Genomic DNA, 26,024 nt, shown 5'->3' with positions numbered 1-26,024 from the left:
TTTATGAAATAGGGCACATACTTGATAAAAAAAAAGAAAAAGAAAAGAGGATTATACTGTAAAGTAAGTGTCGGTATAGATTTATAAATATTTTTATTACATTCTTCTGTTAGAAGTTCTTGTCGTGTGATTCTATTATTTACTCAGGCATTAGCCTGTTTTACATCCAATCGGAATAACCCCTAGCTGCTAGTCTGTTTTGTATACTATTAACTTCAGACTGGTAAGTTTTTTCAGTACTACAATTGCGTTTAGCTCTGATTAATTCTCCTGTGGGAATGGCCTTCAGGGTGTGTTTCGGATGATAGGTGTTTGCATGAAGGACTGTGTTACCCGAGGTCGGTTTTCTATATGTAGTTGTAATGATCGTCTGATTTGGTATACCCTGCAATTAGATCTTGAAAAGTAATTTAATATTCATTAACATTAGGAGTAATCCAAGATTGCATTTATTATTATTCAAATAGGATATAAACAGGGGTACGGCAGATATATCTCCCTGACAAATAAATAGCAGGTCATCGATGTACCTGCCGTACCACCTGATACTATTCAAAAAAGGGTTATTTTAATTATAAATGTAGATTGATTCTCAATAAGCCATGGCCAAATTTGCTAGGGAAGGGGAATATTTCGCACCCATTGGACCACTCCTTGAGTAAATAGAAATTATTTTATAAGATAGCACAGCAAAGCGGGGTACAAAAACAACTTAAAGGATGTCTGCCAGCAGGAAATTCTCTGTTAAACCAGGTACTGTGCCTTCTAGAGTTAGCTTAGCTGAATGTAATGATACCTCTCACTTCTTGATTCACAGGGCAAAGTAAGAAAACTGTGCAGAAACATAGCCTTGTCAATCAAAAGCAGAGGGAGGGGCTGGCAGGTAAAGCAGGAGGAGCAAGGGTGCACATAGTGGCTTGGACCCGCCCTCAGTGCACTTAAATGCTAATTTGCATATGAATAAAAACAACTTTTTCTGCAAAATTAGTCAACGGGTCACTAAGTGAAGGGTATTATTACATTGAGTTGAGCTAATCTCACAAGTAGTGCCTTGTTTACTCTTCTAGTAATAGATTTCCATTAAGCAACAGGTTCACAATCAAAGCATAATAAAAAGAGTCATCCCTGCATTTAGATTACACATGATTTTCTTTACCCTTCTTAGCAAAGAAACAACAAACTTCTATTTGATAAATTCATATTACTAGTGCCTTCTAAATGATTACATTTTTCAACAGTAGGATGTTGTAAATCTGTCAATATAGGTGATATACAGCTAACTCAATGGCATATATGATTCCTTACACTTATACGACACAACAGTGATAACTGGATAGAACAACAGCTAACAGACTCAAAGCTGTTATCTGTTGTATGGTCAGCAGAGACTAAGGCCATCCCTAGGTATTCACCAGAGCCCACCACAAAGCAGGATGGACTTGGCTGCTCGGGACCCAGGCTGCATCTGCTTTAAGTAAGGAGTAAGGAGACAGAATACAGGTACAAGTTAGCAGGTCGCAGGCTTCACCAGATAATCAAATATAGGCAGAGAAAATATAAAAAGCCAAAATGAAAACTGGTATTGTACAGATATAGCCAAACCAGAAGATGAGAGGTTAATCAGAAGAACAAGCTCAAGTCCAAACTAGGAGGGTACAGATTTTGCCAAATCAGCAGATGAGAAGTTAATCAGTAGCACAAACGGGTCAGTGCACGGAGGGTTAACAAGCAGCTATAAAGTTCAGTAAGAAACCCCCAAAACACACACAGGAGCCAGGACACAGTACGCAATCACAGGCACTGATCACTGATCAAGATAATTCCTTCTTGGCTCTTGGCCCAGGATAGGATTAGTTAATTAATTAATTAATTAAAAGATGAAATTATGCCAACATAAACTACAAAGTCACTGGTTACAATATGATAGTCAAGATGGTTGAACACAGCATGGCTAAATTAAAAAAAAGCCTAAATATCCTTCAGCTTCTTCCACTAGTTTATGCATCAGTTTAATATTGAGAAGAGTTACATAATCACTCGGGTTCCCTTCATGCTTGAGGGCACAATGTGAAGATAAACCTTGCTTTAAATATTTCCTCCTGATGTTATACTTTACCTATGTTGATTTAACCTCTCATGTAGTGCTTGCGTCATGTGTCCCACCTACTGAAGGCCACACACACACTCAACCAAGTAGATGGTATTCCCATTTACTTTAGATCGAAGCACAGTGTGTCCAGTCATCAAGCAACATTGACATCTTTTTGCTCTACATCTATAACTTCCTAGTTTTGTATTCCTAGTATTTTCATGTGTACCCCTATGTTACTTAAGTTGAACCGTTGCCAGCATATTTTTTATACTGGAGGCTCTACGATAGGTAACACTTGATCATCCCAGAATACTCTTATTTAAAAAGGATCACTCAACAGTAATGGCCAATGCATAACATTTTTTTGACTTCCTGGTGTGAGGATGAAAAGGTGGTAAAATTTTATTTAAAGTCCTTCCCAACCGCCTTTGTACTATGGTCTTAGGTCTCAGACATTGGGACTGATTAAGCTCCTTAGCTCTTCGGTATGCATTCTCAACTAACTTAGTGGGGTAACCATTTCCCTGAACCTCTTCTTCAGGAGTTGGGCCTGTCCACAGAAGGTAGAATCTGCAGGACAGTTTTTCCATATCCTTTGAAACTTGCTATAGTAAATATTTAACAACTGTTTTTTAGTAATGGTGGCTCGAGAAATGCAGGTAACTATTACTGTTAACTGCTTTAAAATGTATGTAGGTGATAAAACAGTCCTCTTTATGGGTAACAATTATATCCAAGCATTTCAATCACGCTGTGACTAAGGGAGAATTTAATACCCCATGTAAGATACACACTGGTCAAATTGGCTTAGAAATTTCCACTAGGGATCCTCTCATTTATAGATAATATATTAATTAATTTGAAATAAAGGTTAAGTTTTATATCTATAAATGAGAGGATCCCTAGTGGGAATTATTTGGCCAATTTGACCAGTGTGTATCTTAGATTTATTAACCTTAAGATCCATCTCAAGGGATTATATGTTCTCTATAATAACCCATGTGTTATCATTCAACTCAGCCTGAAAAGCTCTAATAGATACATCATCCCCTCATCAAATAAAAAAACCTTAAGCATGAAAGGAACCCTGAGTGCATTCGGATTATGCCCATTGACCATACTCCACTTAGCACTTCATGAGTAACTAAACTAAGCTAACCGTTGCGCCGCTATCTACACCTGAAATACACCTAATTTAGGAATATTTCAGTATAGTAAATGATCCCCCAAGAGTTTAATTTAGACAGGCAGTCTTAAAATTTGCCACATTTATCTCTGTGGATATGGCTGGATGATAAACTGTTTAGTCTGATTTTGCACCACTTATTTGTTGGCTTAGATGTTGCTTCATTTTTCGATGCATGGCGGTGCATTTAAGTCACAACCCCTTTCCAGTGAAGCTACAACTCATTTTCACCAAGCAATGTCTCGTTTTCTGGAGAGACATTAGAAAAGTTGAAAAGTGTCTAAAATGCATGGTAAATGCAGTGCACAGCTTGTACACCAGTTTTTTTGTGTGCAAATTGTAATAAAAAAATGGGAGTATTTTCAATAGAAAATTTGCCATGAGTGTATGCATAGCCCTCACATTTTAGGATGATGGAAGGAAACAGACACAAGCATGACTCACACAAGGACTACCAAAGAAGGACTCGGGTCTCTGGTCTCACCAGCAGCGTTGTCCTCATGCTGACCTTATTATTCTGCCCTGTCAATGATGAATATCAAAGGAAGTTAACTCTTTCACTGCTGTCAAGATAAAATTCTGCTCAAATACCCTCCCCCAACTAAAAGGTCAGCATGCCAAGAGATTGCGTTACTTGCCCATCCTTGGCATTTCCTCACTTGAAAGCAGTAAACCAAATTTTCCACATGTCATCAAATGAGTCATTTGCTGCTCCTCGTCCTGCTATGTATTCAATTCAAAATTCCTTGAAGGATCTTCCTGTGAGCCATTATTGTAAGGTACAAACATGTAATTCGAATATTTTAATCTATGGTGACATCAGTTTTGTACTTTGCATATCTAATGACTACTGTTAATAAATGGACTTTTCTAGTTCCTGCTCCAATTAGAAAACAAACAATCACATAAATATTTGCTGAGTGATTATAATTAGAGACGAGCGAATTTTTAAAAAATTAAATTCGACCGGTTTGCCGAATTTTTCCAAAAATTTGGTTTGATCCAAATTTATTCGCGGCAAATCACGTTAAAAATGGCTATTTCCTGGCTGCAGAGAGCCTGTATAGTGGTGTAGAACACTGTGCCTTGCAGTAACACACATAGGGAGTCTGCTTTGGTAGTGAAATAATACTGTGAGTCAGTATGACATGCAGATGACAGGCGTCGCTCTTAGAATCACTGCACACTTCACTTATTAGGTCAGTCACGGGGCCAAAACTGACCAAATAACTAAAGTATAAACTCAGCCTTACAAGTCGATGTTAGCACCAAGAAGAAGCGCACTCCTTTTACCGCGTCGTCAGCTGATTCCACATAGATGTCGACAGAACCTGTTCTATTAAACGCTTATACAAGTAGAGCCCCCGACAGAGTGGAGAGGGTGTCAGCAGTAAGTTTGTGTTGACGTCACTGATTATTTTGCCCTTCCTCTGATCCGCCAGAACAATAACCCCCAAAAAACGGATCCTGTCTGTTGAGCATCCGCCTTCACTCGGTCAGCATTTGGTCAGTAATCCATCAGTATTGCTAATGCCAGAAAATTAGGAGTGGATCCAAAACAGAGATGACACATGAACGGAATATTTGCATGTCCATGCACATGTGGTATGCTGGAGGGGCACTGTGAATTGTACCTACAGTGGAGGATGAGGAGGCAGAGTCGGACATTGTCGCAGGACCAACGGCGTTAGAATGTGGAGGCGGAAGTGGCGTCACCTGGCCAAGTTGCTGGTGTGACTGTGCAGGAACCACATTCACCCAGTGGGCCGTAAAGCATATGTATTGTCCCTGACCGTAGTTACAGCTTCACACGTAGGCGCTGCCATGCACTTTGGCAGACACCGACAGGCTTAAGGATTGGCCCATTTTCTGCTTTACATATTTGTGCAGGGCTGGTACTGCCTTTTTCACAAAGAAATGACAGCTTGGGACTCTCCACCTCGGCTCGGCACACACCATCAATTCTCTGAAAGGTGCAGAGTCCACCACTTGGAAAGGGAGGGACTGAAGCACCAGCAACTTGGACAGGAGCACGTCCAGCTTCTGCGCCGTTGCATGAGTGCACGTATACTGCTGTCTCTTGGCAATCACTTCGGTGATCGATTGCTGACAGAACGACTGATGAGGAGTAGGAGGGTGAGGAGCAGGAGCATCAGGACCAGCAGATGATGGGAAGGACAGACAACTCCCTTCAGCTGAGGTGGTGGAGCCTTGACTGCCTGAAATTGGCTGCCTGCCACTGGGTGATGTAGTGGTTGCTGCGGCAGGCTGAACCACCACATCGGAGCCATGGTTCTCTCAGGCCACTTTATGGTGACGCTGCATATGTTGAATCAGGGCCATAGTGCCAACATTGACAACATGGCCACGCTTCACCTTCTGCCCACAGATTCTACATATGGCCATGTTCACCTCCTCCGGCGGCTTAACAAAAAACTGCCACACCGCCGAGTAGGTGATTTTACCCCCAACACTACACACTGACTGACTGCTACTGCCGCTGCCTCGGTGAACCCGTGCACCGCTACTTCCTGGGCAGGTATGCTACTGGGAAGCGGGTGGTCTATCCCGGGCCTGTTTGGGTCCTGGCCTCCTACTGCTGCCACCCTGCTGACTCCCGGCCACGCTAGTGACTTGCTGGCTCTGCTGCTGCCTTAGGGGCAAACTCCAACCCTCTTCTCCTGATGATGATGAAGCCCCTTTGTCACCCAGCTCCCAAGTGCAATCAGCTACATCATCATCGAGTACTGTCTGCACATCACTGATGTCCTCCTCAACTGTCTCTGGGTCAGGAGCCTGACCGCTTGTAACACCAGATCCCATGCCACTCTCCTCATCACTACTTGCCCGCCTAGTGGAGGAAGCGGCGGATGTCTCCTCCACATCTTGGCTGGGCAGTGGCTGCTGACTGTCCTCTAGTAGCTCGTCCTCACTGTATAGTGGAGCTGAGCCCACAGCATATAATACTTCTCTGAGGGAAAAGAAAAGGACAGAGGCAGATTGAGGACAGGTGAGGGCACAGGGCCTGCTCCCGGGCCATGCCAACTAAGGGTTGTGTCTGACGAACCTACTGACTCTTGGCTGGGTTGTCTGATGTCACTTGCAACAAAGTCGAAGATCGAGTCAACCATTCAAGCACCGCTAGGTTGCTGGTCAAGACACGACCGCTAGCTGACACTGGGAGATCAGGCCTCTGTAAGCTGCCACAGCGCCTTACTCTGCTGTGACCTCTGCCTGCGCCAGAAACATTTAGGCCTCTGCCACTCCCCTGTGTAGGGCCTGGCACTTCTCTGTCTGACATACTGTTACAAATAAATAAATAAAAAGGAAAGTAAAACACCCCAAAAAAAGTCTGTAATTTTCTCACACAACGGCTAATATGCCCTTTTTTCACACTAATACACCCCAAAAAAGGGCTTTAGAACATATAACTACACCGCTAACCAGCAAAAATATTTTACTTTTGCCACTAATAGATGCCACAGAAGGCTTTAGAACATATAACTGCACCGCAAAAGGGCAAATAAGACGCAGAAATATTTCCTTGTAATAAACCCTTTTAATGCCTGTATCAAACAGCACTTGCACCTGAATAACAAGTACGGTTTGCTGGAATTACAGAGCTGTATAATGGCAATTTGGATCCCCAGTCAGTGCAGCAAGGTGTAATAGGATTGTTCCTATTACCAAGGCTGTAACCTCCCATACTGAATCCTGTTTTACATAAATGCTGTGGAATGATTCCTCCCTATCCTTTCCCTGCACCTTGAATAATCTTTCCCTGAACTTGTAAATCATTTTTAGAGCACAATGAAGTCTTTCCTAACACTGTCCCTAGCGCCTGCTGACGTCTCTCCCTGCACTAAGTCCACTGGAAAATGGCAGAATCCAAGATGGCTGAGGCTATTTATAGGGCTGTGACATCACAGGGCTGGCTGGCTGCTGATTGGCTGCATGCATGGCATTATGGGTGATCCCGCCTTCCCAGAGTTCTTTTCTCCATGTTCTCACAAGTGCAGCAGCCATTTTAGGAAAAAATGCAATTCGTTACCACGAAGCGTGAGGAAATTCGGCTTCTGTGCGGATCACATTTTTCCTGAAATTCGGATCGAATTCCACTTCGTCAGCTTCGTTTCGCTCATCTCTAGTCAGATCATTAGAAGACAGATACTTCCAAATTAATACTGACGGTTTCAGGTAGAAGGGGGCATAGTATTGTGTATACTCTACTAACTTTCAATGAGGGACCCTGTGGCATAAAAAAAAAATAAGTGGCCCCAGATAATAACTAAAGCCAAGAGGTATTAGTATAATGATAGATATACTGTGTGTGTATAATTTTTCTAATATGTTCAGCATAGCATGCTCCCATAGATGAGAGGCTGTGTGGGCGGAGCAGCTGCAAAGTGAAAGTAAAAATCCCAGCATGCATCACAGCAAGCATCTTCAGAGGAGTGGTCACATGACATCCCTGGCCAACTGTGATACCATAGTAACAACAGCACCTCATGTGTCATCTCATCGCAGGAAAAGACCGGCATTCGCTGAAATGGATATGATTCTTCTTTCTTTTTTATTGCCAAACAAATAAGTGTGCAACAAGCGGGATTTAAATAGCCCGCCGGATCTGGCGTCATAGAATATGACGTCAGGTAGTCGAGGCAACAAATAAACAAAAGGAAACAACAATGCAGGGTGACAATACAAATGGGATTACACAGGGTTACATACTGAAAATCCAAAGTTAAGTAAATTAGTACGCTCGTTTGCTATTATGCCAACAAAAGACACAACGTCTTGTTAGTTGCTAAAGGGATAGTACACAATAAAAACCTGAAAGAGTAGTTTCAAAATTCATTATGTTTTCTGTAAAAAAAAGTTTTCTGTTTAGTGATGAACATTCACTATATAGATAATAAATAATAAGCCATGAATCCATATAAGGATTCATGAGATATTCATGAAATAGGGCGAAACTACGTTCACAAAAGACAATTGAGTTCATATTCGCGATTCAGGCCCTTTAGATCCAAGGTCTGCAACCTATGGATCCAGAAGGCCTCGTGTTTTTTTTTAACATCTGAATCCTATCACCACCCCTCCGTGATGGTAATACTTGTTCTATAATTTGAAAACGTAGTTGGGAAACATTGTGACGACATTGCTCGAAATGAAAAGGAATTGTTAGTAATAGGTTCTTTTTCCGTATAGTTGATTTGTGTTTACAGAACCTGTCTTTCATCCGAGTTGATGTCTCACCAACATATACTGTACCAGCCCACACGGGCATTTCAATATGTATATGACAAAATTGCTATTACACGTGAAAAAACCTTTGATGGGAAATGTTTCCCCTGTGTGTGGATGAGTGAGGTATTCTCCCCTAATAACACTAGAACAGTGGATACATTGCAGACAAGGAAATGTGCCCTTCCTAGGTGTGGATATTATCATTTGTCGTGATAAGCTTTTGCAACTCCCTATATCAGCTCTAATTATGGTTTCTCTAATATTTTTGGGCCTTCTATAACATACCATAAGTAAATTTAGAAATTCCTGTATTGTTGGGTATGCCTTCCTTATGATTTCCCAATGTTTATTAACCACCTCAGCCCCCAGTGCTTAAACACCCTGAAAGACCAGGCCACTTTTTACACTTCTGACCTACACTACTTTCACCGTTTATTGCTCGGTCATGCAACTTACCACCCAAATGAATTTTACCTCCTTTTCTTCTCACTAATAGAGCTTTCATTTGGTGGTATTTCATTGCTGCTGACATTTTTACTTTTTTTGTTATTAATCGAAATTTAACGATTTTTTTGCAAAAAAAAGACATTTTTCACTTTCAGTTGTAAAATTTAGCAAAAAAAACAAGATCCATATATAAATTTTGCTCTAAATTTATTGTTCTACATGTCTTTGATAAAAAAAAATGTTTGGGTAAAAAAAAATTGGTTTGGGTAAAAGTTATAGCGTTTACAAACTATGGTACAAAAATGGGAATTTCCGCTTTTTGAAGCAGCTCTGACTTTCTGAGCACCTGTCATGTTTCCTGAGGTTCTACAATGGCCAGACAGTACAAACACCCCACAAATGACCCCATTTCGGAAAGTAGACACCGTAAGGTATTCGCTGATGGGCATAGTGAGTTCATAGAACTTTTTATTTTTTGTCACAAGTTAGCGGAAAATGATGATTTTTTATTTTTTTTTCTTACAAAGTCTCATATTCCACTAACTTGTGACAAAAAATAAAAACTTCCATGAACTCACTATGCCCATCAGCGAATACCTTGGGGTCTCTTCTTTCCAAAATGGGGTCACTTGTGGTGTAGTTATACTGCCCTGGCATTCTAGGGGCCCAAATGTGTGGTAAGGAGTTTGAAATCAAATTCTGTAAAAAATGACGAGTAAAATCCGAAAGGTGCTCTTTGGAATATGGGCCCCTTTGCCCACCTAGGCTGCAAAAAAGTGTCACACATCTGGTATCTCCGTATTCAGTAGAAGTTGGGGAATGTGTTTTGGGGTGTCTTTTTACATATACCCATGCTGGGTGAGATAAATATCTTGGTCAAATGCCAACTTTGTATAAAAAAATGGGAAAAGTTGTCTTTTGACAAGATATTTCTCTCACCCAGCATGGGTATATGTAAAATGACACCCCAAAACACATTGCCCAACTTCTACTGAATACGTAGATACCAGATATGTGACACTTTTTTGCAGCCTAGGTGGGCAAAGGGGCCCATATTCCAAAGAGCACCTTTCGGATTTCAATCGTCATTTTTTACAGAATTTGATTTCAAACTCCTTACCACACATTTGGGCCCCTAGAATGCCAGGGCAGTATAACTACCCAACAAGTGACCCCATTTTGGAAAGAAGACACCCCAAGGTATTCCGTGAGGGGCATGGCGAGTTCCTAGAATTTTTTATTTTTTGTCACAAGTTAGTAGTGATGTCGCGAACATAAAATTTTCAGTTCGCGAACAGCGAACGAGAACTTCCGCAAATGTTCGCGAACTGGCGAACCGGGCGAACCGCCATAGACTTCAATAGACAGGCGAATTTTAAAACCCACAGGGACTCTTTCTGGCCACAATAGTGATGAGAAAGTTGTTTCAAGGGGTCTAACACCTGGACTGTGGCATGCCGGAGGGGGATCTATGGCAAAACTCCCATGGAAAATTACGTAGTGGACGCAGAGTCGGGTTTTAATCCATAAAGGGCATAAATCAACTAACATTCCTAAATTGTTTGGAATAACGTGCTTTAAAACATCCAGTGTGTGTATACGATCAGGTATGATGTTGTATCGATCAGGTAGTGTAAGGGTTACGCCCGCATCACAGACATTGACAGACCAAACTCCCCTTTTAATGCACCGCAAACAGTTCATTTGCACAACCGCAAACTCCCCATTTGCACAAGGTTGGATACCAAGCTAGCCACGTCCCGGTGATGTCATTGAAGGTTTCTTCCTCCACCCAGCCACGTACAACACCAAGGGTCCCCGAAAGGTCAATTGAATTGATTTTTCGAACGGGGAGATGGTTAAAAAAACGCTGGCTCCCTCCCCTTTGTTTTTATCCACGGTGACTGCGTCTGCGCCGTGCAATTTACTGTCACACCCGATATGAGTGGTATTTTCTGTAGTACTATTCTCATCAGTTTAATCCCTCTAACGTCCCCGACTCCCCAATCTGGGGGCCATTTATTAAACAGATTTTTCGGACGGGGAGATGGTTAAAAAAACGCTGGCTCCCTCCACTCTGTTTTAATCCACGGTGACTGCGTCTGCGCCGTGCAATTTACTGTCACACCCGATATGAGTGGTATTTTCTGTAGTACTATTCTCATCAGTTTAATCCCTCTAACGTCCCCAATCTGGGTGCCATTTATTGAATAGATTTTTCGAACGGGGAGATGGTATCAGTGGTTGGCACTGGCAGTGGGCACACTACAGTCAGTAGAAGCGGGCCTGACACACACTGGCAGCAGGCAAGCAACTGAAATTACACTAAAGTGTAAAAATTAAATGCCTTATTTATCGGCAAGCTACTGTGCCACCCGGTATGAGTGGTTGGCACTGGCAGTGGGCACACTACAGTCAGTGGAAGAGGGCCTGACACACACTGGCAGCAGGCAAGCAACTGAATTTAGACTACTGTCTAAAAATTAAATGCCTTATTTATCGGCAAGCTACTGTGCCACCCGGTATCAGTGGTTGGCACTGGCAGTGGGCACACTACAGTCAGTGGAAGCGGGCCTGACACACACTGGCAGCAGGCAAGCAACTGAATTTAGACTACTGTCTAAAAATTAAATGCCTTATTTATCGGCAAGCTACTGTGCCACCCGGTATCAGTGGTTGGCACTGGCAGTGGGCACACTACAGTCAGTTGAAGTCGGCCTGACACACACTAGCAGCAGGCAAGCAGCTGAAATTACACTAAAGTGTAAAAATTAAATGCCTTTTTTAAGCAAAGTCCTGTGCCACTCGGGATGACAGGGGTGGGCACTGGCAGTGGGCACACTACAGTCAGTTGAAGTCGGCCTGACACACACTGGCAGGCAACTAACCTTAGATTAAAGTGTAAAAATGAAGTGCCTTTTTTTTAAGCAAAGTCCTGTGCCACACGGGATGACAGGGGTGGGCACTGGCAGTGGGCACACTACAGTCAGTTGAAGTCGGCCTGACACACACTAGCAGCAGGCAAGCAGCTGAAATTACACTAAAGTGTAAAAATTAAATGCCTTTTTTATGCAAAGTCCTGTGCCAGCCGGTATGAGTGGTGGGCACTGGCAGTGGGCACACTACAGTCAGTGGAAGTCAGCCTGACACACACTGGCAGGCAACTAACCTTAGATTAAAGTGTAAAAATTAAGTGCCTTTTTTTAAGCAAAGTCCTGTGCCACACGGAATGACAGGGGTGAGCACTGGCAGTGGGCACACTACAGTCTGTGGGCCTGCAGCTCCTCACACACAGGCAGGCCAGGCAACTGCAATATGTATATAAAGGAAAAAAAAAAAGCAGACTAATGTTGCAGCCCTAAAAAGGGCTTTTTGGGGTGCTGTCAGGACGCTGTCCTTACAGCAGAGATCAGATGAGTCTTTCAGGACTGGAGTGGACACTGAATTCACTAGCCTAGCTATCGATTTCCCAATTAAATCAGCAGCAGTTACAGTCTCCCTCCTCTCACTAAGACTGCAGCTTCAGAATGAATCTAAAATGGATGCTGTGCAGGAGGTGGGAGGGTCTGGGAGGGAGGGTATGCTGCTGATTGGCTGGAATGTGTCTGCTGACTGTGAGGTACAGGGTCAAAGTTTGCTCAATGATGATGTATAGGGGGCGGACCGAACATCGCATGTGTTCGCCCGGCAGAGGCGAACGCGAACAAGCTATGTTCGCCGGGAACTGTTCGCCGTCGGATAGTTCGGGCCATCTCTACAAGTTAGTGGAAAATGATGATTTTTTTTTTTTTTATACAAAGTCTCATATTCCACTAACTTGTGACAAAAAATAAAAACTTCCATGAACTCGCCATGCCCATCAGCGAATACCTTGGGGTCTCTTCTTTCTAAAATGGGGTCACTTGTGGGGTAGTTATACTGCCCTGGCATTCTAGGGGCCCAAATGTGTGGTAAGGAGTTTGAAATCAAATTCTGTAAAAAAATGACGAGTGAAATCCGAAAGGTGCTCTTTGGAATATGGGCCCCTTTGCCCACCTAGGCTGCAAAAAAGTGTCACACATCTGGTATCTCCGTATTCAGTAGAAGTTGGGGAATGTGTTTTGGGGTGTCATTTTACATATACTCATGCTGGGTGAGAGAAATATCTTGGCAAAAGACAACTTTTCCCATTTTTTTATACAAAGTTGGCATTTGACCAAGATATTTATCTCACCCAGCATGGGTATATGTAAAATGACACCCCAAGGTATTCCGTGAGGGGCATGGCGAGTTCCTAGAATTTTTTATTTTTTGTCACAAGTTAGTGGAAAATGATGATTTTTTTTTTATTTATTTTTTTCATACAAAGTCTCATATTCCACTAACTTGTGACAAAAAATAAAAAGTTCCATGAACTCACTATGCCCATCAGCGAATACCTTGGGGTCTCTTCTTTCCAAAATGGGGTCACTTGAGGGGTAGTTATACTGCCCTGGCATTCTAGGGGCCCAAATGTGTGGTAAGGAGTTTGAAATCAAATTCTGTAAAAAATGACGAGTGAAATCCGAAAGGTGCTCTTTGGAATATGGGCCCCTTTGCCCACCTAGGCTACAAAAAAGTGTCACAAATCTGGTATCTCCGTATTCAGTAGAAGTTGGGGAATGTGTTTTGGGGTGTCTTTTTACATATACCCATGCTGGGTGAGATAAATATCTTGGTCAAATGCCAACTTTGTATAAAAAAATGGGAAAAATTGTCTTTTGCCAAAATATTTCTCTCACCCAGCATGGGTATATGTAAAATGACACCCCAAAACACATTCCCCAACTTCTACTGAATACAGAGATACCAGATGTGTGACACTTTTTTGCAGCCTAGGTGGGCAAAGGGGCCCATATTCCAAAGAGCACCTTTCGGATTTCACTCGTCATTTTTTACAGAATTTGATTTCAAACTCCTTACCACACATTTGGGCCCCTAGAATGCCAGGGCAGTATAACTACCCCACAAGTGACCCCATTTTGGAAAGAAGAGACCCCAAGGTATTCGCTGATGGGCATAGTGAGTTCATGGAAGTTTTTATTTTTTGTCACAAGTTAGTGGAATATGAGACTTTGTATGAAAAAAAAATCAAAAAAGAAAAATCATCATTTTCCACTAACTTGTGACAAAAAATAAAAAATTCTAGGAACTCGCCATGCGCCTCACGGAATACCTTGGGGTGTCTTCTTTCCAAAATGGGGTCACTTGTGGGGTAGTTATACTGCCCTGGCATTTTCCAGGGGCCCTAATGTGTGGTAAGTAGGTAAATGACCTGTGAAATCCGAAAGGTGCTCTTTGGAATGTGGGCCCCTTTGCCCACCTAGGCTGCAAAAAAGTGTCACACATGTGGTATCTCCGTATTCAGGAGACGTTGGGGAATGTGTTTTGGGGTGTCATTTTACATATACTCATGCTGGGTGAGAGAAATATCTTGGCAAAAGACAACTTTTCCCATTTTTTTATACAAAGTTGGCATTTGACCAAGATATTTCTCTCACCCAGCATGGGTATATGTAAAATGACACCCCAAAACACATTCACCAACTTCTCCTCAATACGGAGATACCACATGTGTGACACTTTTTTGCAGCCTAGGTGGGCAAAGGTGCCCAAATTCCTTTTAGGAGGCCATTTTTAGACATTTGGATACCAGACTTCTTCTCACGCTTTGGGGCCCCTAAAATGCCAGGGCAATATAAATACCCCACATGTGACCCCATTTTGGAAAGAAGACACCCCAAGGTATTCAATGAGGGGCATGGCGAGTTCATAGAAAAAAAAATAATTTGGCACAAGTTAGCGGAAATTGATTTTTATTTTTTTCTCACAAAGTCTCCCTTTCCGCTTACTTGGGACAAAAATTTCAATCTTTCATGGACTCTATAAGCCCCTCAGCAAATACCTTGGGGTGTCTTCTTTCCAAAATGGGGTCATTTTTGGGGTGTTTGTACTGCCCTGGCATTTGAGGGTCTCCACAATCATTTTCTCCTTATATTGAGCATACGGGTAATGAGATTTTTTTTTTCCGTTCAGCCTCTGGGCTGAAAGAAAAAAATGAACGGCACAGATTTTTTCATTCGCATCGATCAATGTGGATGAAAAAATCTCTGCCAAAAAAATAAAAAGGAGGGGAAAGGCGTCTGCCAGGACATAGGAGCTCCGCCCAACATCCATACCCACTTAGCTCGTATGCCCTGGCAAACCCGATTTCTCCATTCACATCAATCGATGTGGATGAATAAATCATTGCCGGGATTTTTTTTTTTTATATATATATACAAAGTGTTTGCCAAAGTATATGAACACCGCCACCTCCTCAGCTCATATGCCTCGGCAAACGTATCTTTTACTGCAGAGGAGAAATCTCGTCTTGCAGCGCCGCATACACCGACTTGCGTGTAATCTGACAGCAGCGCAATGCTTCTGTCCGAATGCACATCAGTGCTGCAGCTAGTCGATCGGTTGGTCCACCTGGAAGGTAAAAAAAACAAAACAAAAAAGAAAAAACCAGGCCGCAAAGCAATAACTTTATTAACTTTAGAACAGAACATATCAACTTTTTTAAACTTTTTAAACTTTTTTACTTACCGGTAATTTTTTTTTTGTTTAGTTTTTTTTACCTTTATAGAACAAACCTCTCCTTCCCCATGGGACAATGTGCAAAGCGCAAATCGCCCAAAGATGTGGCAAAGTACGTTATGCACTTTATCCCAGGTGAAAGGAGAGGTTTGCAGCAGCTGTGAGTAAAAGGGCCCTAATAGCCCTGTGTGCCTGTCCTGTGAGATGCAATTCCTATGCTAAGTGTACCTGTGTGTGGTACTTCCGGAAACACTCTCCATAGCATAGGGCAGGGTGGTCAGCACAGTCAGGACAGAAATAGGGGGTGTCACGCCTTATTCCACTCCTGCTACAGACACGACATCTTTTTCGGGGTGACGGTTGGGTTGAGGTACCAGGAACGACACTGGGGAAATGTCGCTCGTGTAGACGGCTAACTACACTGGTGGATGGGGCCACGGAACCTCCTGGGTAAAGGAGGTTCTCGATGATCTCTTCCTAGAATTTGAGGAAAGATCGTGTTCTCCCAGCCTTACTGTAGAGAACAAAACTATTGTACAGCGCCAATTGAATTAAATATACAGACACCTTCTTATACCAGCCTCTGGTTCTGCGGGAAACTAAATACGGAGACAACATCTGGTCATTGAAGTCCACCCCTCCCATGAGCGCATTATAGTCGTGGACACAGAGGGGCTTTTCAATGACACGGGTTGCTCGCTCAATTTGGAATGTCGTGTCTGCGTGAATGGAGGAGAGCATGTAAACGTCACGCTTGTCTCTCCATTTCACCGCGAGCAGTTCTTCGTTACACAAGGCAGCCCTCTCCCCCCTTGCAAGACTGGTGGTTACAAGCCGTTGGGGGAAGCCCACGCGACTAGTTCGCGCGGTGCCACAGGCGCAAATCCGTTCTAGAAACAAATGCCTAAAGAGGGCCACACTTGTGTAGAAATTGTCCACATAAAGATGGTACCCCTTGCCGAATAAGGGTGACACCAAGTCCCAGACTGTCTTCCCACTGCTCCCCAGGTAGTCAGGGCAACCGACCGGCTCCAGGGTCTGATCATTTCCCTCATAGATCCGAAATTTGTGGGTATAGCCTGTGGCCCTTTCACAGAGCTTATACAATTTGACCCCATACCGGGCACGCTTGCTTGGGATGTATTGTTTGAAGCCAAGGCGCCCGGTAAAATGTATTAGGGACTCGTCTACGCAGATGTTTTGCTCAGGGGTATACAAATCTGCAAATTTCTGGTTGAAATGGTCTATGAGGGGCCGAATTTTGTGGAGCCGGTCAAAAGCAGGGTGGCCTCTGGGACGGGAGGTGGTGTTGTCGCTAAAATGCAGAAAACGCAGGATGGTCTCAAATCGTATCCTGGACATAGCAGCAGAGAACATGGGCATGTGATGAATCGGGTGCGTGGACCAATATGACCGCAATTCATGCTTTTTTGTCAGGCCCATGTTGAGGAGAAGGCCCAGAAAAAGGCTGGGCATAATAGCTTCCCGGGTTTGCGGTTATAAAATGTGTGGCATACCGGTTTGTCTCTGCCACGACTAAGTCCAAGAGCCCCGCAGTCAAGAACAGCTCAAAGAATCCCAGGGCCGAACCGATTTGAGCCGTCTCAACCCGAACTCCAGACTGGCCGGTGAAAGGGGGAACTACTGGTGCGGCTGAAGTTGGTGACTGCCAATCAGGGTTTGCCAGCACCTCAGGGATTCTAGGGGCTCTACGGGCCTGTCTGTGCGGTGGCTGCGACGGGGTAACTATTGCACGTGCCACCGTACCAGCTTCAACTGCCCTTCTGGTGCTCGCTACTTCACCATGTTGTACGGCAGTGCTGGTACTAGGTCCAGGAAGGGCTGCGCTGCTGGTGTATGCCTCACCACGTGATCCGGCAGCGACAGCCCCACTCTGCTGCTCTTGAAGCGGATCCTGCGCAACCTGTGGTCTAGCGACATAGGGCCGGGTACGCCTGGTGCTGCCAGGGACCTCCACCTCCTCGTCCGAACTTTGGGTCAGAGAGCCACTGTTTTCCACAGGTTCATATTCTGACCCGCTAGATTCGTCAGATGAGGGTTCCCACTCCTCATCCGACTGGGTCAGAATCCTGTAGGCCTCTTCAGAAGAATACCCCCTGTTTGACATTTTGGACTACTAAATTTAGGGGTATTCCCTGAGACTACCCAAGAAAAAAAGCAAACATGTCTTACAAAGGGGAGGCTAGCGAAGTACCGGAGGCCGCTGCGGTTGATAAAAAATATCAAAACTGATTTTTTTATCGCCGCAGTGCGTGTAAAGTGAATGTGCAGTGATCAAAAAAAAATATTTTTTTGTCACTGCGGTGGGGCGGGCGTGGGTGAACGCACGTGTGGGCGACCGATCAGGCCTGATCGGGCAAACACTGCGTTTTGAGTGGAGGGCGAGCTAAGGTGACACTAATACTATTATAGATCTGACCGTGATCAGTTTTGATCACTTACAGATACTATAAAAGTACAAATGCTGATTAGCGATACACTAATCAGCGAATAAAAGTGACTGTGGTGCGGTGGGGTGGGCGCTAACTGATGCTAACTACCTAACCAAGGGGCCTAAACTATCCCTAAAACCTAACAGCCAATACTAGTGAAAAAAAAAAGTGACAGTTTACACTGATCACTTTTTGTCTTTCACTAAGTGATTGACAGGGGGCGATCAAAGGGGTGATCAAAGGGTTAATTGGGTTGCAGGGGGGTGATCAGGGGCTACAGTGAAGTGTTTGGTGCTACTCACAGTTCAGTCTGCTCCTCTGCTGGATCCAACCGACGAAAAGGACCAGCAGAGAAGCAGAGAAGCCATATAACAGATCATATTTACTAATATGATCTGTTATATGGCCAGTGATTGGATTTTTTAAAAATCGCCAGCCTGCCAGCCAATGATCGTTGCTGGCAGGCTGGTGACGAACTTCTTCTTTAACTTTTGCCGGCCCGCGATGCGCATGCGCGGGCCGGCTTTGAGCGAAATCTCGCGTCTCGCGAGATGACGCGTATATGCGTGACTCTGCGCAGCGCTGCCACCTCCGGAACGCGATCCTGCGTTAGGCGGTCCGGAGGTGGTTAATGACACTCCTAAATTTGTTAATCTAGGGGTGGTACTTCACTATAAAAGGTATTATCTTGTTTGTTTGATGTTGTACTAGTCCAGACACTGTATTGGTCAATTTATCACGTTCATGTTTTAGAAGGGGTGCAGGATATTCTCTTGCTAAAAAAAAATCATGTCCTCAAGACTAGTCTCCTTAACCATGGGATCTGAAACTATTCTGTCCACACGCCGAAATTGTGAGTATGGTAAAGGTTTTTTTAACCGCAGACGGATGGTTACTTGTAAAATGCAGAAGACCATTTCTGTCAGTTTCATTGACGTATAGATCAGTCTGTACCAAACCTCCTTCATTATGAATGATCCAGATGTCCAGGAAATTGATCCTCTCACTACCCCAATATATGGTAAATTTGAGTTCTTCCCATATGGAGTTCAAATAAGTGGAGAAATCAAGTAAGGATTGAATGCCGCCCCGCCATACGCAAAAAATGTCGTCGATAAAACTACGCCACAAAATGCAGTGTTTCTTATAGGATTCATTACCATAACTGTATGTGTGTTCAAACCAGGCCATATAACAATTGGCGTATGGCGGTGCGGCATTCAAACCCATCGCGGTTCTCCGCCGCTGTTGGTAAAATGTATCCTGGAACAAAAAATTGTTTTCTTTCAATACAATTTCCAGAAGTTGCATGAAAAAATAAGTGCTCATATGATTTGATGGTCCTTACAATTGAACACCTTACTAATGCTATTACTGAAACTAAAGCGAATATTGCATATATTGAACAGCAGTTACATGACTCATTAACTGCAGATGATCTCACTGCCTTAAAATCTAAGGTAGAGAAAATTTGCTCTGACCTTAAAAAGGACATAGAGAACACTAAACGCCATAAATTTGCCAGACACTCTGAGGATTACGCCGGCCCTGACACGTGCACTGCGCAGGAATATTGGAGTGCCGGCTGTTCTCCTCTGTTCTTCACAGACAATTCAGCATAATGGTAAGAATCTCTGATTACCAGCAATGAATAAAGATCATTACCGTTTACACAAAATATTGTGATATGTACAGTACAAACATGTAAGTCTATCTATGAACTATCTATCTATCTATCTATCTATCTATCTATCTACCGATCTATCATCTATCTATCTCTTATATATCTATCTATCTCCTATTTATTTCATATATATATACACTCACCTAAAGAATTATTAGGAACACCTGTTCTATTTCTCATTAATGCAATTATCTAGTCAACCAATCACATGGCAGTTGCTTCAATGCATTTAGGGGGGGTGGTCCTGGTCAAGACAATCTCCTGAACTCCAAACTGAATGTCAGAATGGGAAAGAAAGGTTATTTAAGAAATTTTGAGCGTGGCATGGTTGTTGGTGCCAGACGGGCCGATCTGAGTATTTCACAATCTGCTCAGTTACTGGGATTTTCGCGCACAACCATTTCTAGGGTTTACAAAGAATGGTGTAAAAAGGGAAAAACATCCAGTATGCGGCAGTCCTGTGGGCAAAAATGCCTTGTGGATGCTAGAGGTCAGAGGAGAATGGGCCGACTGATTCAAGCTGATAGAAGAGCAACGTTGACTGAAATAACCACTCGTTACAACCGAGGTATGCAGCAAAGCATTTGTGAAGCCACAACGCGCACAACCTTGAGGCGGATGGGGTACAACAGCAGAAGACCCCACCGGGTACCACTCATCTCCACTACAAATAGGAAAAAGAGGCTACAATTTGCACGAGCTCACCAAAATTGCACTGTTGAAGACTGGAAAAATCTTGCCTGGTCTGATGAGTCTCGATTTCTGTTGAGACATTCAAATGGTAGAGTCTGAATTTGGCGTAAACAGAATGAGAACATGTATCCATCCTCTGATGGCTACTTCCAGCAGGATAATGCACCATGTCACAAAGCTCAATTCATTTCAAATTGGTTTCTTGAACATGACAATGAGTTCACTGTACTAAAATGGCCCCCACAGTCACCAGATCTCAACCCAATAGAGCATCTTTGGGATGTGGTGGAACGGATGTGCATCCCTCAAATCTCCATCAACTGCAAGATGCTATCCTATCGATATGGGCCAACATTTCTAAAGAATGCTATCAGCACCTTGTTGAATCAATGCCATGTAGAATTAAGGCAGTTCTGAAGGCAAAAGGGGGTCCAACACCGTATTAGTATGGTGTTCCTAATAATTCTTTAGGTGAGTGTATATATATATATAGTACAGACCAAAAGTTTGGACGCACCTTCTCATTCAAAGAGTTTTCTTTATTTTCATGACTATGAAGGCATCAAAACTATGAATTAACACATGTGGAATTATATACATAACAAACAAGTGTGAAACAACTGAAAATATGTCATATTCTAGGTTCTTCAAAGTAGCCACCTTTTGCTTTGATTACTGCTTTGCACACTCTTGGCATTCTCTTGATGAGCTTCAAGAGGTAGTCCCCTGAAATGGTCTTCCAACAGTCTTGAAGGAGTTCCCAGAGATGCTTAGCACTTGTTGGCCCTTTTGCCTTCACTCTGCGGTCCAGCTCACCCCAAACCATCTCGATTGGGTTCAGGTCCGGTGACTGTGGAGGCCAGGTCATCTGGCGCAGCACCCCATCACTCTCCTTTATGGTCAAATAGCCCTTACTTTCAAAGTTTTCCCAATTTTTCGGCTGACTGACTAACCTTAATTTCTTAAAGTAATGATGGCCACTCGTTTTTCTTTACTTAGCTGCTTTTTTGTTGCCATAAAACAAATTCTAACAGTCTATTCAGTAGGACTATCAGCTGTGTATCCACCTGACTTCTCCTCAACGCAACTGATGGTCCCAACCCCATTTATAAGGCAAGAAATCCCACTTATTAAACCTGACAGGGCACACCTGTGAAGTGAAAACCATTTCAGGGGACTACCTCTTGAAGCTCATCAAGAGAATGCCAAGAGTGTGCAAAGCAGTAATCAAAGCAAAAGGTGGCTACTTTGAAGAACCTAGAATATGACATATTTTCAGTTGTTTCACACTTGTTTGTTATGTATATAATTCCACATGTGTTAATTTATAGTTTTGATGCCTTCAGTGTGAATCTACAATTTTCATAGTCATGAAAATAAAGAAAACTCTTTGAATGAGAAGGTGTGTCCAAACTTTTGGTCTGTACTGTATATATATATATATACATACATATCAATGTTTCATCTGTCTGCCTATTTATCTATTATCTATCTATCTCATATTGTGCTTCAGTTACAGGAATTTACGTCTCTGTAGCACCATGGTATGGAGGTGAGCCACTGTCACTTAGCCACTACCATGGAGCAGTACACCATGGTCACCAGTGCCCTGTGCACCCTGGTGCTGCTGGTCCTGCTGCTGCTCACTGCAGTCAAGCTGTGGGAGCTGTACTGTTACAGAGACCCCGGCTGCCAGTACCCGCTGAACCCTGGTGCTATGGAGCTGCCTTTCTTTGGAGAAACCTTGCAGATTGCGCTACAGAGACGTAAATTCCTGCAACTGAAGTTCAAAGTATGGACACATCTACAAGACGCATCATGGGCACTGAAACCCCGACCGTGCGCATCATGGGCACTGAAAACGTGCGGCAGATCTTCCTGAGGGAGCACAAGCTGGTGTCTTAGCACTGGCTGGAATCAGTCTGTACCATCCTGGGGGCCGACTGCCTCTCCAATCTTCATGACAGCCAGCACAGGCACATAAAGAAACACATATACACATGCAGTGGCGTAACTAGCAACGGGGCTTCAATATCTCCACCTTCTGGTTCCATGTGAACCATCAATGGTCACATGCACTGGTGCAGCCATTGACTGCCCTCAGCAGTGATGTGTCCCCAAGCACAATGTGCGAGTTCCCCGACCCGAACCCAAAATTTGCCTGAACAGTATTGGTTCGAGTTCAGGCTTTCAGTTCTTCAATCGGCGCAGGCGCACTGAGAGGCGGCCGCTTCATCCTCAATGCGCCTGCGCCGGGTGTAGATGTGACGTCATCGGCGCAGGCACATTGAGGATGAATCGGCCGAGTGAGTGGCCGCCTCTCAGTGCGCCTGCGCCGATTGAAGATAGGTACGGCTGCGGCGCAGGCGCCAGATATTGAATGAAAACAGGCAGGGCCAGCGGAGAAAGATCCCGTCCGCTGGCCCTGTCAATCAACAAGCAGAGGGGCGTCATTACCATTGGAGGATGCGGCTGCTACCAGCAAGTAGCCGCCCTACTTGCTGGTAGCAAGGTAATTTACATATTATAAAAATAGGGTTTTAGCAAATTCTACTGAACCAAAATTCTTATTTTACTTATGTATGGATAAATCGCAGTGTAGGGGTTATTATTAAGCAAAAAAAAAAAAAAACGGTTTAGTGGGCTGACAGAAGCCCTTTAACTATTAACGTAGGATAAAGTACAACTAGGAATAGGGGTGGGGGGAGATTAGAGGGCCAAATGGTTCTTATCTGCCGACACATTCTATGTTTCTGTTAGTTCGGTGGGTGACATGTACCCATTTTTGGTGTGAGATACATGTGCACTTTATACGTGACAGGGAAATTAATATAGATTATCTGTCTGTTAGTTCGGTGGGCGACATGTACCCATTTTTGGTGTGAGATACATGTGCACTTTATACGTGACAGGGAAATTAATATAGATTATCTGTCTGTTAGTTCGGTGGGCGACATGTACCCATTTTTGGTGTGAGGTACACGTGCACTGCATATGTGACAGGGAAATTAATATACGGTAGTTAATCTTGATAAGTGAGATGATGAAGAAAAAGCGGCACTCACCAATTGTTGTATTGATAGTAGCTTTTATTCCGGGTAATAACATGCTAGATGCGGGTCACTGCACAGCAATCCAAGGCAACAGCCGTTTCACACTAAACAGTGCTTTGTCAAGCCTCCTGTGACGTGGTTGAAGGGTGGAGTAAATACCACACTCCCTCCTCCACGTGACCAGTCAACAGGTGAGACAATTACATGTCCATGTATCTAATACAAATACATACAATGTTAAGAATAACATAGAAACATAGAATATAAAGACAGCCAGGTCATTCTTATCATTCAGACCCAATGGTCCCATGGCATTAGTTTTAATAATCCACTCAGCTTCTTTTTGTAATAGTTTACGCTTTCTATCTCCTCCTCTCATAGGTAATTGAACTACTTCTATGCCAGCACATCTTAAAACCTTTTGATCTCCCTGTGTATATGTTCAATGAGGCGACTCGCTCCGATACCAGTTTCCATTGATTTCCTATGTTCCCTAAAATGAACATATAGGGGCCTATAAGTTTTACCAACATAGAATCGGCCACATGGGCAGAGAATAACATATACAACATATGTACTTTTACAATTAATACATTCACTTACTGTGTGTTGTATACCTCCTACATGAATTGATGCGCCTCTGTGCACAAAATCACACATAGAGCAGTGTCCACATCTAAAGTTTCCCCTTGGTCCCCATCTCTCCAACCAAATGGTTTGCGAGCTCACAAAATTACTGTTAGTAATTACATCTCCTATAGTTTGACTACATCTAAAACTAACAATTGGCATATTCTGCGTTTTATCTCTCAAGAGGTCATCTCTTTGTAACATATTCCAATTGTTCAGAATAGCTTTTTTAATTGTTTGGGGCATAGGGGAATACTCAAATGTGAACACGGCTCTAGCGTTCTTTGGGAACTGTCCTCTGATCATATTTTTCTTTTTCTTGTGTGATATCAGACCATTTTTCCTTTGTGTATACGCTTTTTTGTAAGCTTTATCAATAACATGCGCTGGATATCCTCTTTTTAATAATCGTATTTTTAGATCTCTACATTGTTCTTCAAAAACTTCTCCACTTGTAATTATTCTTGCTAACTGCAAAAATTGAAAACTCTTAAAATGAAAACTCTTAAAATGTAATAAAGCATTATTAGAAGTGGGTTTTCTATACATTGTGGTGTCTAGACTGCCTGCTTTACACTAACCTGAAGATCTAAAAACTCTAATTCTTGTTGTTCTATTCTACTTGAGAATCGCATATTCATATCATTGATGTTATTAAGATGTTCTACAAAGGAGTGGAACAATTTCTTATCACCAGCCCATACAATAAAGACATCATCGATGTATCTTAAAAATATCCTAATATGTTTCACATACGGATTGGCAACTGTGAAAATATATTTCTCCTTAAAGGCTGCCAAGAACAAATTAGCAAAGGTACAGGAGACCGGCTATTTGACAGTGTCATTGCTGATCATACATAAAGGAGTTATGCTACAATACAAATTACAATGCTTCCTCTATGAACTCAGTATAGTGCGCACTCTTACCGAGCCTAGTCAATAAACTGCAGATGGTTTGTACTCCTTGCTCCTGGGGTATTCTTGTATAAAGACTTTCCACATCTATTGAAGCCAGCAGATAATCTTCTTGCCACTCAATCTCTTTGAGAGCTCCTAAAAAGTCACCGGTGTCCTCCAGGTAAGACGGAATCCTTGGTAAAAGCGGTCGTAAAATCCAGTCCAAATACTGGGAACGGGGCTCGGTCAGTGACCCGATGCCCGACACGATGGGACGTCCTGGAGGATCCACCAGTGACTTGTGGATTTTTGGAATATAATACCATACTGGTTTAATAGGGAAAAGTGGATAGAGCTTCTCTGCAGTACGTTTGGATATAAATCCTGTGTCTACATATTTCCAAATTAGGGCTCATAATTGTTTTTGATGTTTACCTATCGGGTTCGTTCTAAGCGGCATATATGTGTTACTGTCACTGAGCTGACTTGCTGCCTCCTGCATGTATTGTGTTGTGTACATCACAACTGTCTTTCCACCCTTGTCGGCCGGTTTAATTATATCTTTATTCTTAAAATTCAATCTAGAGCACGAAGCTCTCCTTCTTCCAGGTTGGATCCCTCTAAGATAACTCAAGGCTTAAATTTCCTTGATAACCTGACTCTGAAAGAGGTCAAGGCTACTACCGGCTGGCAAGGGTGGAGTGAAAGTAGTTTTGACTCCCTTTGTGAACACCTGGTGCACATCACTTGATTCTGATTGTTTATCTAATTCACACCCTTGTAATTCTAATAGAATATCTGTCATCTGTCTGTCAGGGGACCAATCATGATTGGGGTCTCTAACTCTTTCAACTCTTCAACATTTCCATTTCTATCATGAAAATATTTGTGTAAATTCAATTTCCTCACTGCTTTGAACAAATCTATTTCAAAGTGTATATCATCAAACCCATTCACCATACCAAAATTAAGTCCCTTAGATAAGAGTGACAGACAGTCTGTATTTAGATGGACAGTCAGATTCACCACATTATGTC

The 26,024-nt window shown here is 43.0% G+C and overlaps 1 long non-coding RNA gene across 1 annotated transcript in view; it reads right to left on the bottom strand.

The window, feature by feature from the left end:
• Positions 1 to 25,204, bottom strand: part of LOC120986813 — a 37,675-nt gene extending 12,471 nt beyond the window's left edge. Inside the window, exons 1-2 of the long non-coding RNA XR_005775802.1 lie at positions 25,018 to 25,204; positions 23,471 to 23,674 (exon numbers count right to left, since the gene is read on the bottom strand). This is a non-coding gene — a long non-coding RNA (uncharacterized LOC120986813). The remainder of the gene's footprint in view (positions 1 to 23,470; positions 23,675 to 25,017) is intronic.
• Between the last annotated feature and the right edge of the window lie 820 nt (positions 25,205 to 26,024).

The sequence above is a fragment of the Bufo bufo genome, chromosome 1 (assembly GCF_905171765.1).
Source record: "Bufo bufo chromosome 1, aBufBuf1.1, whole genome shotgun sequence".
Taxonomy (NCBI): domain Eukaryota; kingdom Metazoa; phylum Chordata; class Amphibia; order Anura; family Bufonidae; genus Bufo; species Bufo bufo.
Note: the sequence above shows the minus strand (reverse complement) of the source record. Positions and strands in the feature narration are given on the sequence as shown.